Source organism: Corvus kubaryi, unplaced genomic scaffold, assembly GCF_017639235.1.
Source record: "Corvus kubaryi isolate FWS band 111438036 unplaced genomic scaffold, C.kubaryi_AGA036_p1.0 37382, whole genome shotgun sequence".
In the NCBI taxonomy this organism is placed as follows: domain Eukaryota; kingdom Metazoa; phylum Chordata; class Aves; order Passeriformes; family Corvidae; genus Corvus; species Corvus kubaryi.
Genome location: NW_024581124.1, coordinates 3906177 through 3919385, shown reverse-complemented (window position 1 = coordinate 3919385; position 13209 = coordinate 3906177). Strand labels below are relative to the sequence as shown.

General features: G+C 54.0%; 1 long non-coding RNA gene across 1 annotated transcript; it reads right to left on the bottom strand.

The window, feature by feature from the left end:
* Positions 1 to 5137: 5137 nt before the first annotated feature.
* On the bottom strand, positions 5138 to 9840 carry LOC121667951. Its single transcript, XR_006017204.1, has 2 exons — positions 9586 to 9840; positions 5138 to 6370 (listed from the first exon to the last, which is right to left on the bottom strand). It is a non-coding gene; the product is annotated as an uncharacterized LOC121667951 (long non-coding RNA).
* Between the last annotated feature and the right edge of the window lie 3369 nt (positions 9841 to 13209).

Genomic DNA, 13209 nt, shown 5'->3' with positions numbered 1-13209 from the left:
GTCCCCAGTCCCTCTCCAGCTCTCCTGGAGCCCCTTTAGGCCCTGGAAGGGGCTCGGAGCTCTCCCTGGAGCCTTCTCTTGTCCAGGTGAACGCCCCCAGCTCTCCCAGCCTGGCTCCATGGCAGAGGCAGCAGCCCTTGGGAGCCCAGCCTGCCCAGAGCCAACTGCTGGCACCTGAGGGGAGGGACACCAGTGGCACCTGGAGGAGGGACACCCAGGGCCAGGAGTCCAGTGCTGCCCCACCTTTGGCTTCTGAAGTCAGACCTACAACCACCACCAGCTGAGGTGTCTCTTTGCAGCTCGTTTTTAATCTAATCTCCAAACGTGACATAAATTGCTCATTATTTGTGGCTGTAGCAAAATGATTCCTTTGACACGAAGCCTTTGATTTGGAATTACTACAGCGTTGGCTTTGCTGGAAATTAAGCTGTTCCTATTTCAACTTGCAGGAGAAAAGCAGATTTGTGTGTAATACGCTGACTTCTTTCTTTTCCTTTTGCTTTGCAGGACACAAAGGAAATTGCTCTGTCACTTGGAATGGCTGTGCACATCCTTTAATGACAAACCAGGACAAAACGATGCTTGGCCTGGAGCGTTTCAGGCTGAGTCCAGAGAATTGTTTGCCCTTGGAGCAGCCAGAGAGCAAAGCTCACGGATGGTGAGACCGAGCCATCCATCAGTGCTGGCCAGCGGAAAATACGGCGTGTGCACGGCACAGGAGAGAAAGCTCCTGTTCCTCACTCCCCCCAGAATGCTCAGGAGACACAAAAACGATGGCTGAGCCAGCCAGGAGCAGGACCATGGCCATTTATAGCCTGGAGTGGGAGGACAGGAGTTATTCCCTTTGCCCCTGTGTTTTAGTACATTCTCCTGCTTCCAGCACAAGAGCTTTGCCCTGTGCTGCTGGCAGGGATGGGAAGTGTGGAGGCTCCACGTCACCCCTGGAGAAGGGATCCTGTCAGCCAGGATCCTTCACCCAAGTGCATCTCAGAGCTGGGATCAGCAGGAATGTGAGGGTAATGCCCCTGGACCCCAGCACCCCACAGCAGCCATCCCTCCCTCTCCGGGAAGGGCAGACCCTGGCAAAGGGAAATGTCTCCGCAGCAAATGCAAAAAGCATCAAGCAACGAGACTGCCAAGTCTCTAATTAGCGCAATTAAAGCGTGCTCTTTTCTTCCACTGGCTGTGCCTGTGGAAAGCCCTCCTCAGAGGAGTGATCTCTGTAAGAGCTCCTTCTCTGCATGATGCCCATCACTCAGGATTGAGTGTCCAGAGCTATCCTGCAGCACTCCCGGTGCTGGGACCGGCTGCTTTCCTGCTGGCAGAGCTGCCTTTGGCTCGTCACATCCATCTCTCAGGGAGAATCCAGCAGCACTGAGCGTGAGCTGGGCAGGCTTGGGTGCAATTCCCAGTCCCTTCTGAGGTGGGTACCAGGGCTGGAGACCCCCCTGGTCTCCCCATCACCCCCCTGAATCATGGCACCTTTGCTGTGCTGAGCATCAGGGAGATCATAGAATTCCTGAGTTGCAAGGGACTCACAGGGATCATCAATCCAACTCCTAGTCCTGCACCACACCACCCCGAGAATCCTACCATGTGCCTGAGGTGCTCTGTGGCCTCCTCCAATGCTCTCAGAGCAATCAGGGAACTCCATTTACTGCACTTCCAAGTGATTAGCCACGTCCATGAGCCTCTTTTCCAACAAATAAGCTGGTCTTCCCAACGCCTGTATCTGTGAATGCTTGGCTTTGACTCCTAGCTCTGCTCAGAGGGATGGGAACCACCCAGAGCTGCACATCCTCACCTGGTAGAGCAGCCAGGGTTGTCCTGATGGGTTGGTGGCTCTGGCAGCAGGATGGGGATGTGGAAGCCCCACCTCTCCTGCACCATGTTCAGCTCCTGCTCACGCTGACAGGATTCAATTTCACGGCACTTGGATGAAGGGAGTTAATTCCCGATTGCTGCCATGCATGGAGCCTCTCTGCCATTAAATGTGTCCCTTCCAAAAGGGAGATAGAATTGAAATTATTCTTCCTTCCGGTGGTTCAGCAGGCGTGGCAGCCTCCCCCTGCCCCCTGCTCACTGCTTGCTCTTGAGGCTGGGCTCGTGCTCCAGCAGCTCCGGCACTGGCCAAGCCCATCCCCAGCACAGGGACTTCCAAATGGGTTTGGAATGGGGAAAAGGGTCCGTGAAGAGATGAGCCAAGTCCTTGGCATGGCGTGGCACGGCAGGGATGGATGGAAAATTAAAATGGACTGGGTTTGCCAAAGCAGTGCAGCCTTGGGCACCCTCCTCATCCCTGTGCGGATGGAGAGCGGGAATTGTGTCTCTGTGCTGTGCAGGACCACTGAGGGTGACCCCAAGTCCCCTGTCCCCACCAAAATCAGGATCTTAGCCCTTCCCAGGGTGTCCCTCATTGCTGATGCTGGAGTGGGAACAGTAGGGAGGAAGGCAGGATGTGCTCCCTGCCCAGCTCCCGCCTTTCCCCCTCGCTCAGGGCCATCTGTCAGGCTGGGGCTTGGTTTTATCAGGCTGAGCTTTATCCTTATTGAAGTCCCGCTGGGATTCCTGCCTCAGTGCCAGCCAGCCCACACCCTCCTGCCGCACCACTGACAGGCGCGTACTGCGCTCCAGCGAGGCTCCCGGCGATCCTGGCGGAGCCCAGAGCATCCCGGATCATCTGGGAATGTCATCCACCCCACACACACACACGTGCCAGCACCTCACTCTCTCTGAGGGGGAAAAATCCCTGAAGGTGGGACAAGGAGTCAGAGGAAGGAGTGGGGTGTCTGGGCTGAGGCTCTGCTGGGCTCAGTTTAGGCTGACGCTGATCCTGCTGCTCCGGGGGCCTGGAAAAGCTGAGATCCAGATGGCAAAGGGGGATGTGGTGGGGCTGTTCAGTGACCTCCCCAGGCTGGAATCTGCCCAGGAGCAGTAGGGACAGGACTGGCTCTGCTCCAGACCCCCACGTGTCCCTGGATGGCTCCTGGTCTCTCTCAACTCAAAACGTCCAGAAAATGTATTATATGCATTATATAATATATATATATAATGTATCTTCTATATTAAATATATAATATATACATTAAATATATTGTGTATTTTATATATTAAATATATTATGTATCATATACAGCTAATATATATTTTGCATATTCATTATAAAGAAATTATTAGATATAAATAGATGTTAGATACATATTATCTATTGATACACCTTACAATTACATTGTCTACTGTATATTATGTAAGATGTTATATATTCTGTGTTCTGTATCCTGTATGATGTATTTTATTGATGTGTTCTATATTTATAGAGGAGCTTGCTAAGTCATCAAATGACTGATACAGTAGGGAAAAACCACTATAATTATCCTCATTCTATTTTCCACTTTCACTAAATGTACTTTTGAGCTGTTATAATGGCTATAATTAATTTTTGGTTGTTATTTTGGAGTGCAAGCCCACGCAGGCCTTTCCCACCTGTGCCCAAGAGATCACTTTTACAACACACCCACAGAAGGCCACCCTGGCCATTAAGGAAAATCGCTGCCAAATGAGCTTTATACAAATTAGATTTTGCTGGACAGACAGTGAACATTCCCAGTAATTTGGATTGTGCTAAATAATTTATGAGAGGACTGAAGGCAGGATGGGTCCTCATTTGCTCACCCATGTGATGAAGAGGGAGCAGCCACTGCTGGGCATAAACCTCCACACACTGGCCGTGGCTTTGGGGGGAAAGGGTTGTTTTTCCCTCAACTCCCAGTCAAGCTGCTCTTTCTGAGTGATTAATTTCTCTGAATCTAAGTCCTGAAAGAACAGCCAGAGCTTAATTACAGTGCAAGGTCTTTGTGCTTGTGCGGCACATTGCAAATCAGCCGGGAAGAGAGCTCCTGCTGCAGGAACCCTTCCAGAGCCCCTTGCTGGCACTGGGGCACCTGGAGCAGAGGGAGGGTTTTAAAGGGAATAAAACCCACCCAGCAGAAGCAAATCCCAGATCTGAGGCTGATTTGCATTCCTGTTGCAGACCTCCGGGCTGGCACTGACTCCAACCCACCCAGGCATCACCTACAGCAAAAATCCAAAACTGGGGCGAACTGGTGCTGCTGAAAATGCTTTTCCTAAGGAATATTCATGTTTTCATCTGCTGGCTGGAGCAGCCAGGGCACCATGGCTGTGCCTTGGGAAAAGGGCCCCTCGGAGCTGGCTGTGACCCTGAGCTTGTCACGCTGCTGCCACTTTTTGCTAATGTGTCAGAAATAGCTCAAGGTCTCGGGGGTTTTAAGACAAAGGTTTGGTACCTGTCCATTTTAATTACTCTCCAACAGCACCGCCTTTGTCAGCTGCCATCCTGAAGGATAAAGCCATCCTGCTTTGCCAGAGTTTCCCAGCAGTGGTGGGTGGGATTTCACAGGGATTTTGTCTGCCTGGTGCTGTACAAACACACCCAGGAGAGGTGCCAGGGAGGGGGAACAGGGTTTGGTGCTGGGGTGCCCTGGGCAGGCACCAGGACCAGCACTAGGACCAGCACCAGGACGTGGCAGCTCAGCCGAGCACGGGGAACGTGGGCAGGGATCCAGGGAAACAAGACTCTGTGCTGGAAACGTGAACATGTGCTTTCTGGAAAGTGCCAAGAAAGCAACATTTGGAGGTTAAGAAATGGCAGAAAACAGACAGATTTTTCCATGCGAAATTCGCAGAAACGACGACTGCGAGCTTGGCGGAGCGCAAGCTGTGCAGTTTGGGTGATTAATTCTTTAATATTTGCAGGGGGCTTTGGGCTCCTCAGATGAAAGATGTCAGTGGCATGGCTGTGATGGGTGGCCGAGGACAACGCAGGACTAATGGGGTGTAGGAAGGGGAATGTGAGCCCCCTTTTTCCCCGTGGGTGGTGGGATGGGCTGGAGGTGCAAACCAGATGTGTGAGGGGGCACACCCAGGGCACACCTGGAGGGTTTTGTGCTCACATCCCTGACCCCAGCTGGAGCACTGTGAAATGGCACTGCCTGCTCCCCCGTCTCACCTCTGCACCCCCCAATATCTTAGTGTTGTGGTTTTGAGCCCAAAACACCCTGCAGATTAAATTATTTATTCCTATGAAATGTGCTTACAACTGCAGAAATGATTCACTTAATTGAGAGTGCAGCCAGCGTTTTAATAAAACTATAAAAGGGTGAAACGTGCATAAACAGAAGAAAAGTGTTTAATCTCAGCACAATCACTTGATGTTCGTGAGAGCATTTAGCTTCCAATATAGCAAAGCAAATAATACCGAGATCCCACGAGCAAAGAGATATTTTTATCCTTTTGCACAAGCCCTGGGTTTAAATCTGACATTATAATTGTGAATTATGGTAGTCCATTACCATAGCTACAGGAGGTTCTGACCAGCCAGGGGATCACGTTACTAATGGCTGCCACAGGTTGGCTGTGGTGACAGCAACCCCTTGGGACTGCCGTGCCCTGGGTGACACCACCGAGGTGGCATTGCAGCACGTGGCACCGTGGGCACAGCATTGGTGCAGGGTCAGAGTGGCAAACTTGTGTTGAAGCCACTCCTGCCTGTGCTCTAGAGCTGGGACCAGCACCTTTTTGTCACGGGATGTGGGACTGGCACCCTCCTGTCACTGGATATGGGACCAGCATCCTCCTGTCACTGGATATGGAACCAGCATCCTCCTGTCACTGGATATGGGACCGGCACTTTCCTGTCACTGGATATGGGACCGGCATCCTCCTGTCACTGGATATGGGACCAGCATCCTCCTGTCACTGGATGTGGAACCAGCATCCTCCTGTCACTGGATATGGGACCAGCATCCTCCTGTCACTGGATATGGGACCAGCACCCTCCTGGGCTTCCCTGGAGGAGCTGGGTGAGGGCTGAGGCTCTCTGAGCCCCCTACTGCTCCCCATATCCTCACACCAGTTCCAACAGGCAGCACATCCCCCATTCAGCCTTGTTAATAGCTGGCAGCAGCTCGTCCAGGCTTTGGGATCTGGGATTGCACAGAGTCCATTGGATCTGCTCTGACTCTCAGCAAAACCAGCAGGAGCCCGTTCCCCACCCCGTCGTGTGCTGAGCATCCTCCCAGCACCAGGTGTGAGGCAGGGAGATGGGGAACCTCTCAAAATCTGGGATTCAGACTCCCTGCTCACAGCCTGCTCTCCGAGAAAAGCACTTGTGTGGCGTACTGTAACCAAGGAGACTGGGAACTCGGGGAATGGCCAGTCCCACTTATCAGGAGCTTTTCTTCATCTCTGCTGGTGCACAGGATTGTGCTTGGTTTAATAAAGAGGTTGAAACTGCGTCGCCCTTTGCAGAGAGAGACAATTCTTCACCAGGCACTGACGTCCCAGCTGGCATCTGCCGATAGGAAAAGATGGACAGCTTAGGAATCAGCGCAGCCAGAGGCTGGAATTCTCTGCACTCCTCCAGGCATCAAACTTCCATCTGAATTGCAGGAATTACCAGGCAGCTTCCAAGCCCTGGCATTGCGGGAAAGGCTCCTCGTGCCAGCTGGGGTGGGGATTTGGGGGGCTGAATCCAGAGGGACCCCTGGGCTGTGCCCAGAAGACATGGAGATAGAGATGAGTGGGAAAATCCCAGTGGATGCTGCACTGTCGCCTCTGCGGCCCCCAGCAAGGTGCTGCTCCTTCCATCTGCGGGACAGAGCATTAACATATTCCTGCCTATCTCAGAGCCTGCTCCTGGGGAGGAAAGCCATTATTTAAACATTAATTCCTTGTGTGGGCTCTCCTGCAATAAAGCAGGAGTGCGGAGGTGTTGAAGGAATTACGTTTTTATTTAATCACGGAGTAATTACAGGACCAGAGCTCTACGGAGCTGCTGTGATTGACTTCCCAGCTCAGCCCCGGCTCACGGGAAGGGCCAAACTGTCTGACGCCAAACACACAGGGACACCCTCGCCTCAGGCATGGCCACAGCAGCGGTGCCACTGCTGGAGGCTTGTCAGTGTGCCATAGAAATGTAAATAGATAAATATAAATATAGATATCTGTGTATTTACAGCGTCCTGCAAGGAGAGCCCCAGCTCAGACAGGGCTCTGCTTCCAGCGTGGTTTTGCACCTGCACCATGACCCAGAGCAGGTCCCTGGGACAGCATCCAGGCCATTCTCCAAATTCCAAATTTTGTTCGGACAATAATTACCAAAGGGCAAAGGAATTGCCTCGAGGGTGACAGGTGTAAAAGCACGGCCTGTGGCAGGGCCAGCGGTCCTGGCTTCACTGGGAATAGGAATATGATGGGAAATGTCTCTTCTTCCCATTCCAGGGCAATTACTTAAAAATTCCACCAGTTTTATAAAAAGCTGGTTTTGTGGCCAGAGTGTTCTGCAGGGTCTGGGCTGACTTTCGAGCACAGGCAGTAAGTTCCTCCAGTTGTTTTTGCTCAAGTGAAGATTTTTCTCGGAAAAAACCATCCCAACTTAATTTGAAAACTTCAAGAGGCTGAGAAAACACCACTTCCCCTTGATAATTCGTTCCAGTGGTTAATTACCTCACTATTAGAAATGTGTCTTTTGTTCTAATTTAAGTGTGTCTGGCTCTGGCTTCCAGTTGTTGGCTCTCATGTGCTTTCCCTGTTGGATTAAAAGGCCCTTTCAGAGCCTGCTGTATCCCAGGAACATTCTTGCACAGTGGATTCAAGGCACCTCTGGATCCTTCTTCGGCTAAACCCCAGGGACCTCCCTTCCTCCTTGCCTTTCAGTGGTGTTTTTTCAGTCCTCAGAGAATTTTCCTCCTCTTTTATTCACCCTCTCCTGTTTGCCAAACCCCTCTTTAATGAACCACGTTTCCCAGCCCTGCATGGAATATTCCCCTCGGTCCCACAGGTGCATCAGGACTGTGCCAGGACCATGGCAACTCCCTAAACCTCACCAGGGTTGTTCTGGGGCCGCTGGCTCCAGCCTTGGAGGATGCCAGAGCCCTAAGAATGCCTGTGGAGCTGCTTTTACTCCTCCAGCCTCTAAATGATTTTCACATTTGATGTTTTCTGGGACGCAGCCTCCCAGTTTGTGAGCATGGCCTATATTTCCTGTGTCTAGATCGCAGCATTGCCTTGGATTTGATTAAAATGTGTTTTCTTCTTGGATGGCAGTAGATTTACCAAGGAACCCAGATCCGCCCGCTCCCGTGGGACACCGTCTCGCCAGCAGTCCCAGAAAACAGGCTTTTTACCCAAACTTTGTGGGAAGGGAACTGTTTCTTAATCCCAGAGAATCACCCTCAGCATGGAGCCATCGGCTCCTGGGTGCTGCTGCCAGCACTAAGAGGTTTAGCATCAGCCCCATGGCTTAAGCTCCTTAGTGGGAGCAGTGCTGGGTTTGTGGGAAGATCAGGACTCAGGGATCCCCGTTCCCATCCCGGCAGCCTGGGAAGCACTGAGGGAATTCCCTGCCCTGCTCAGTCCTTGTGGCCCTCCTGCAGCTGCTGCCACAGCCACTGGCACACCCTGGAGGGCGAGGGGTGGCCAAGCCACCCTCTGAGGAAAGAAGAGGGTGACAATGCACCCTCCGGGGCTCTGGCTTGGCCACCAGACCACAAGCGAGGACCCAGCCCCATGGTGCTGCTCCTGGGTTATCCAGCAGCAAACGGTCCCAAAGAGGCCATGGGAGAGCTGTTGGTTCCTGGGAAATGCAGGTGGGAAAGCTGAGGGTGCTGGTGGTGCCCTGCAGGTGGATGGCACTGCACAGGCACCGGAGCAGCCCCATCCCAGGCCGGGCATGTGCCCGCGGTGGCTGTGGCGCCCGGAGCTGGCACTGGCCCAGCCCTGCTGGCAGTCACGGGCTCTCAGCAGTCAGATGTCACCTCTAGCGATGGCTCCAGCCAGCGGCAGCGGCGTTCCAGCTCCGTGCAGTGCGGGAACACGGCAGCTCTGCTCCCGGAGCGCTGACACCGGCAGCGTCCAGCGCCGGGGACAGTGCGGGCACCGCGGTCAGCGCTGCACGGGCTAATTAATGGTGATGGCATCACCCAGCCTTAAAAACCCCATCCCAGGGACATTCCTCAATCCCAGCACAGCCCCGGAGCCACTTCCTTCATTCCCACATTGCTGGGACTTTGTGCCACCACCAGGTGAATGGCGCAGCACCGGGTCCCTGCTTGGTGGTGGCTTTTTGACCTGTCCATCCCCCCTGGGGACACCGCAGCGAGCTCGCTGGGAATACTCATGGATTGCTCCTTGCGGGTGAGTGCAGACACGGCCCCGCTCCTTCCTCCTGGCTGGGTGACAAACAGGAAGGGACTACGCGACACCCACCGCCACACGGCAGGAGGAGATGCGGGGGCGTTTCCTCGGCAATGAGGAAATCTCTGGCAGCTTCTTTGAGCATCGCTCAAAGGGCCGGTTCCCTCCTTCAACTAGCCCAGTGCGAGGCAAAAAGGGACCTCTGCCCTGCACGGGAGAGTTCATAAATCATCGATGCTCAGCCATCCTCCCACCAGAGCCAGGCTGGAAGTGCTCGCAGAGGCTCCTTGTGGACCTGCCCCTCCTCCTCCGAGGTCTTCCACAGCGCCGGCACGAAACCATGGAGTAAATAAAGATGAGACTCTTACTCACCGCTGCCCACGTGAATCATCGCTGGATCCCGTTAGGGCAGCCAAGGAAAACGCTCCGTTTTCCCAGACCTCTGCAAACTAAAAAAAGCAATCCTGGCTGTCCCCTCGCCCTTGCTCTGGGCTGTGCCGGCGGTGCTGAGCTGCCAGAGCCCAGCACAGGGAGCCTTTGCCAAGCAGCTGCAGCCGGCACAGAACAGAGCCCGGGCTGTGCTCTCGCAGCCTGTGCTGCTTTCCTGCATCTCTCTCTTCCTCTGACAAGGCGCTCGCACACGGGGGAACGGCACGAGTGGGAAAGGCACCGAGGAGAGGCCGGCAGAGGGAGGAGAACAGCAGGGATGTGACCAGAACGCCACCAGCTCGGGGACCTGCCGGGTCCACCCAGGGTCTTGGGTGGATCCAAATCCCAGCCAGAGCCCTTGCTCAGAGCTGAGAGGCAGCAGCTGCAGCCTGGAGCATGACAGGGGGCTGGAATGCTGCTCCAGGACCTGTGGATTGTTATGGGGGATTCAGGGATCTGCTCCAGGAGTGAAGCACCCAATACCAGTCCAACAGCTCGCTGGGGGAACAGGCCACCATGCTCAGCTGGGCTCCTGTGTGACAGCTGGGCAGGCTTTATGGCTGAACAAATGGATGGTTCCCCATCCCTAGAAGTGTCCAAGGCCAGGTTGGACAGGCCTTGGAGCAGTGTGCTCTAGTAGCAGGTGCCCCTGTCCATGGCAGGGGGTGGGACAAGATGGCCTCTAAAGTCCCTTCCAACCCAAACCATTCCAGGATTCCATGACAATGAGAGCTCCTGCCGGCAGCAGGAGGAGAGGCAGAGCCGGCATCCCCCAGGCCGCTCCTGTCGCAGGGCATACGTGTTGCTGCATGATGGATGTTTGCTCTGTACCAACCCAGGAGCCGAAATAAATTGCAGCCATACAATGAAGAGGCACTTTATTGCTCAGGCATTAGGCAAAGCTAATGTAATCCGAACCGATATTGAATACAAATCCTTGGCTGTGACTCACCCTGCTATTACATTGTGTTCTGCAGAGCAGCCGCGTGCCATCAGAGTCAGGCTTTAGGGAAAAATAAGAAAGGAACAGGCTTTTCTCTCTCCCTGTGAAAGACAGCTGCAATGATGGCCAAATCACCCAATCATTGCCTTAATTAATAATTATTTAGAGCCTCCTGGGATTGATTGGATCATTATGACACCAAGTGAAGCCTGAAGAAGAACTCCAGGGGGAAGACGGTGCTGATTCCACGTTCCCTTTGGCTCTCTCACTCGCAGACGGAGCATGTCAAAGCTTCAGGAGCCCACAGGAGGAGAGAACCTGCATTTTTCCTGGGATAACTCATTCCTGCAAGCAACATGAGACTTTACAACCATCACCTGCTCTTTCTGCCCAGAGCCCAGCATGAGGCCTTTCTGCTGTGCCAGGGCAGAGCTGCAGCAGAAGGACAAGGGGATAGGGGAGCTTTATTCCCCCAGCCTTCCTCAATCATCTCCCTCCCTCCCTCCCTGAGACTGGAGCTGGGATCCTGCTCAGCACAACGCTGGTTTTCAGATGTTGGTGCCTGATGCACAATCAGCAGCCAGGACTGCGGGTCCCACAGCTGGAGCATCCTTCCCCTCCAGGAAATGGGGGTGTTGAGGAGACACTGATGAATCAAGACCCCAAACACTCCTGCGAGGCAGGGGCTATGGCTGCCCATGCTCTGTGAGGTTTAGAGTCGAGCACAGCCTTGTGCTGAGTTAGGAAATCTCGCCACACCCGAGGTCGATACTAATGCAGTCCTTGATCCCACAGCCAGCACTGCAAATCTTCCCTCTAACACAGCCAGGAACCTTCCCCTGCTCAAGCTCCCACTCTCCCTTTAACTGTTCACTTCAAGGGCAAACAAAGTTGGGTACACCAAACTGTGTCCCCTGGGCCATGAGCCCCAGAGCATCCCAGCATCACTGAAGGGCAGAGTCCATCTCCCCTCAGTCCCTGCATCCCTGATCCCCTACCAAAATTGCACCCAGTCACCGCTGGGGAGAGCCTGTTCATCCTCTACACCGCTGCACAGAACTCCTTGAAGCATGTCAAGAAAACAAACATGATCCCCAAAAGAAAAGTCAAAATCCCTCCCACTCCTGTGTTGGATCATCGCCCTGTTAGATATCCACGCTGCAAGCACACGGGGATGAACTAACCACGAGTGGTGAGCATGGAGATGGCTCTCCAGCACAATGAGGTGCTTTCCCTGGCTGCAGGCACATTTCCAGCCCCGTGACATCCTTGGCTGCTTTGGATCATCTCACTGGCTCCTCCTGGGCATGGGGGCTGGAAATGGAGCATCGCTCTGGGCTGCAGGAGGATAGGGACCAGCAAGGAGCACCCCAGCCTCTGTCCAGCATCTGCTCCCAGTACCTCAGGAACCTCCCAGGCAGTGATGAGCACACCTGCTGCTTCCCTGGCTTTGGGGAAGAGGGAATGAACCATCCTCACACTGCCAGCAAAACCCCCAGTGAAGGCAATAAGTCATTTGCTCCCCTCCCTCCCTCGCAGTGCACCCCTGGGTAATGAGATCATCCATCACCAGGGTTTTTGGAACCTGTCAGCTTGGTTCAGGGTGAAAGACTCGGCCATCAGTCACAGGGATCCGTCAGGGTCTGAGGAATAGGCAGAGGCACCGACTGCTTCCCAGAGCAGCACTGTCCCACCAGGAGCACTGACGATCCCACAAAGGCATCTGCTGCCTTGCCATGATGCTCAAGGCTTTCTGGGCATCCAGATGCTGGGATGAGCCCCTTTCCTGGCTGTGCTGCTGCTGTGGCACAGGGAAAGCCGCGTGCAGCATGAGCAGCCCTGCCTGGGCTGCTCCCTGGAAAGGTCAGGCTGGCAGAGCGCAGTCTCCGGGAAAACGCTCCCAGTCCCCAGCACTGCCAGCCCTCAGCTGCTTTATTTGCCCTCTGACAAACACAGGCAGCAGAGCAGAACCAGGGAGGCGCAGGGGCAGTGGGATGAACGGGGATGAAAGCAGATGGCAAGACTGGGAGGAACCAGAAATACCTGGAAGGCTTGAACTTCAGAGAATCAGTAATATGTGAATAAGTGCATTTTCCACAGTGCTGTGCATGGCAGGAGGACAGGCAGGGGCTGCTGCTGAGTGGCTTCTGCACCGTGAAATCAATCCCATCCTGCACACACAGGCTCGTTCCGCCAGGAATCCTTCCCGGGTCCTGCTGGTCCACCTCTGGCTGACACCCACAGCTCGCAAACGGAATTAGAGCGGTGACGAGTAAATGGAGACCTTTTATCTCCGAGTGGTAAAAAAGCTTATGAAAGTGAGGAAAATGCCAGGAATTACGGGGTTTAGGGAGGCGTGGGACAGCGCTGTGAGCAGAGCACGCACGCAGCAGCACTGGAAGTGGCACCCAGGGCGCTCAGAACTGGAGTCCCCAAATGAGAGGTTGAAGATGCCCTGGACATGTTTATTCCCAATTTGAGCCCCTTACCTAATCCTTTCTGCCCGCTCACATCCGTCACCAAACCCTGCAGCATCCCCTGTAGGATCCCCACTGCCTTCCCACTGGGATAGCCCAGAGATGTGGCTCATCAGGGGCTACCACCCTCCCTCCCCGTGTACCAAC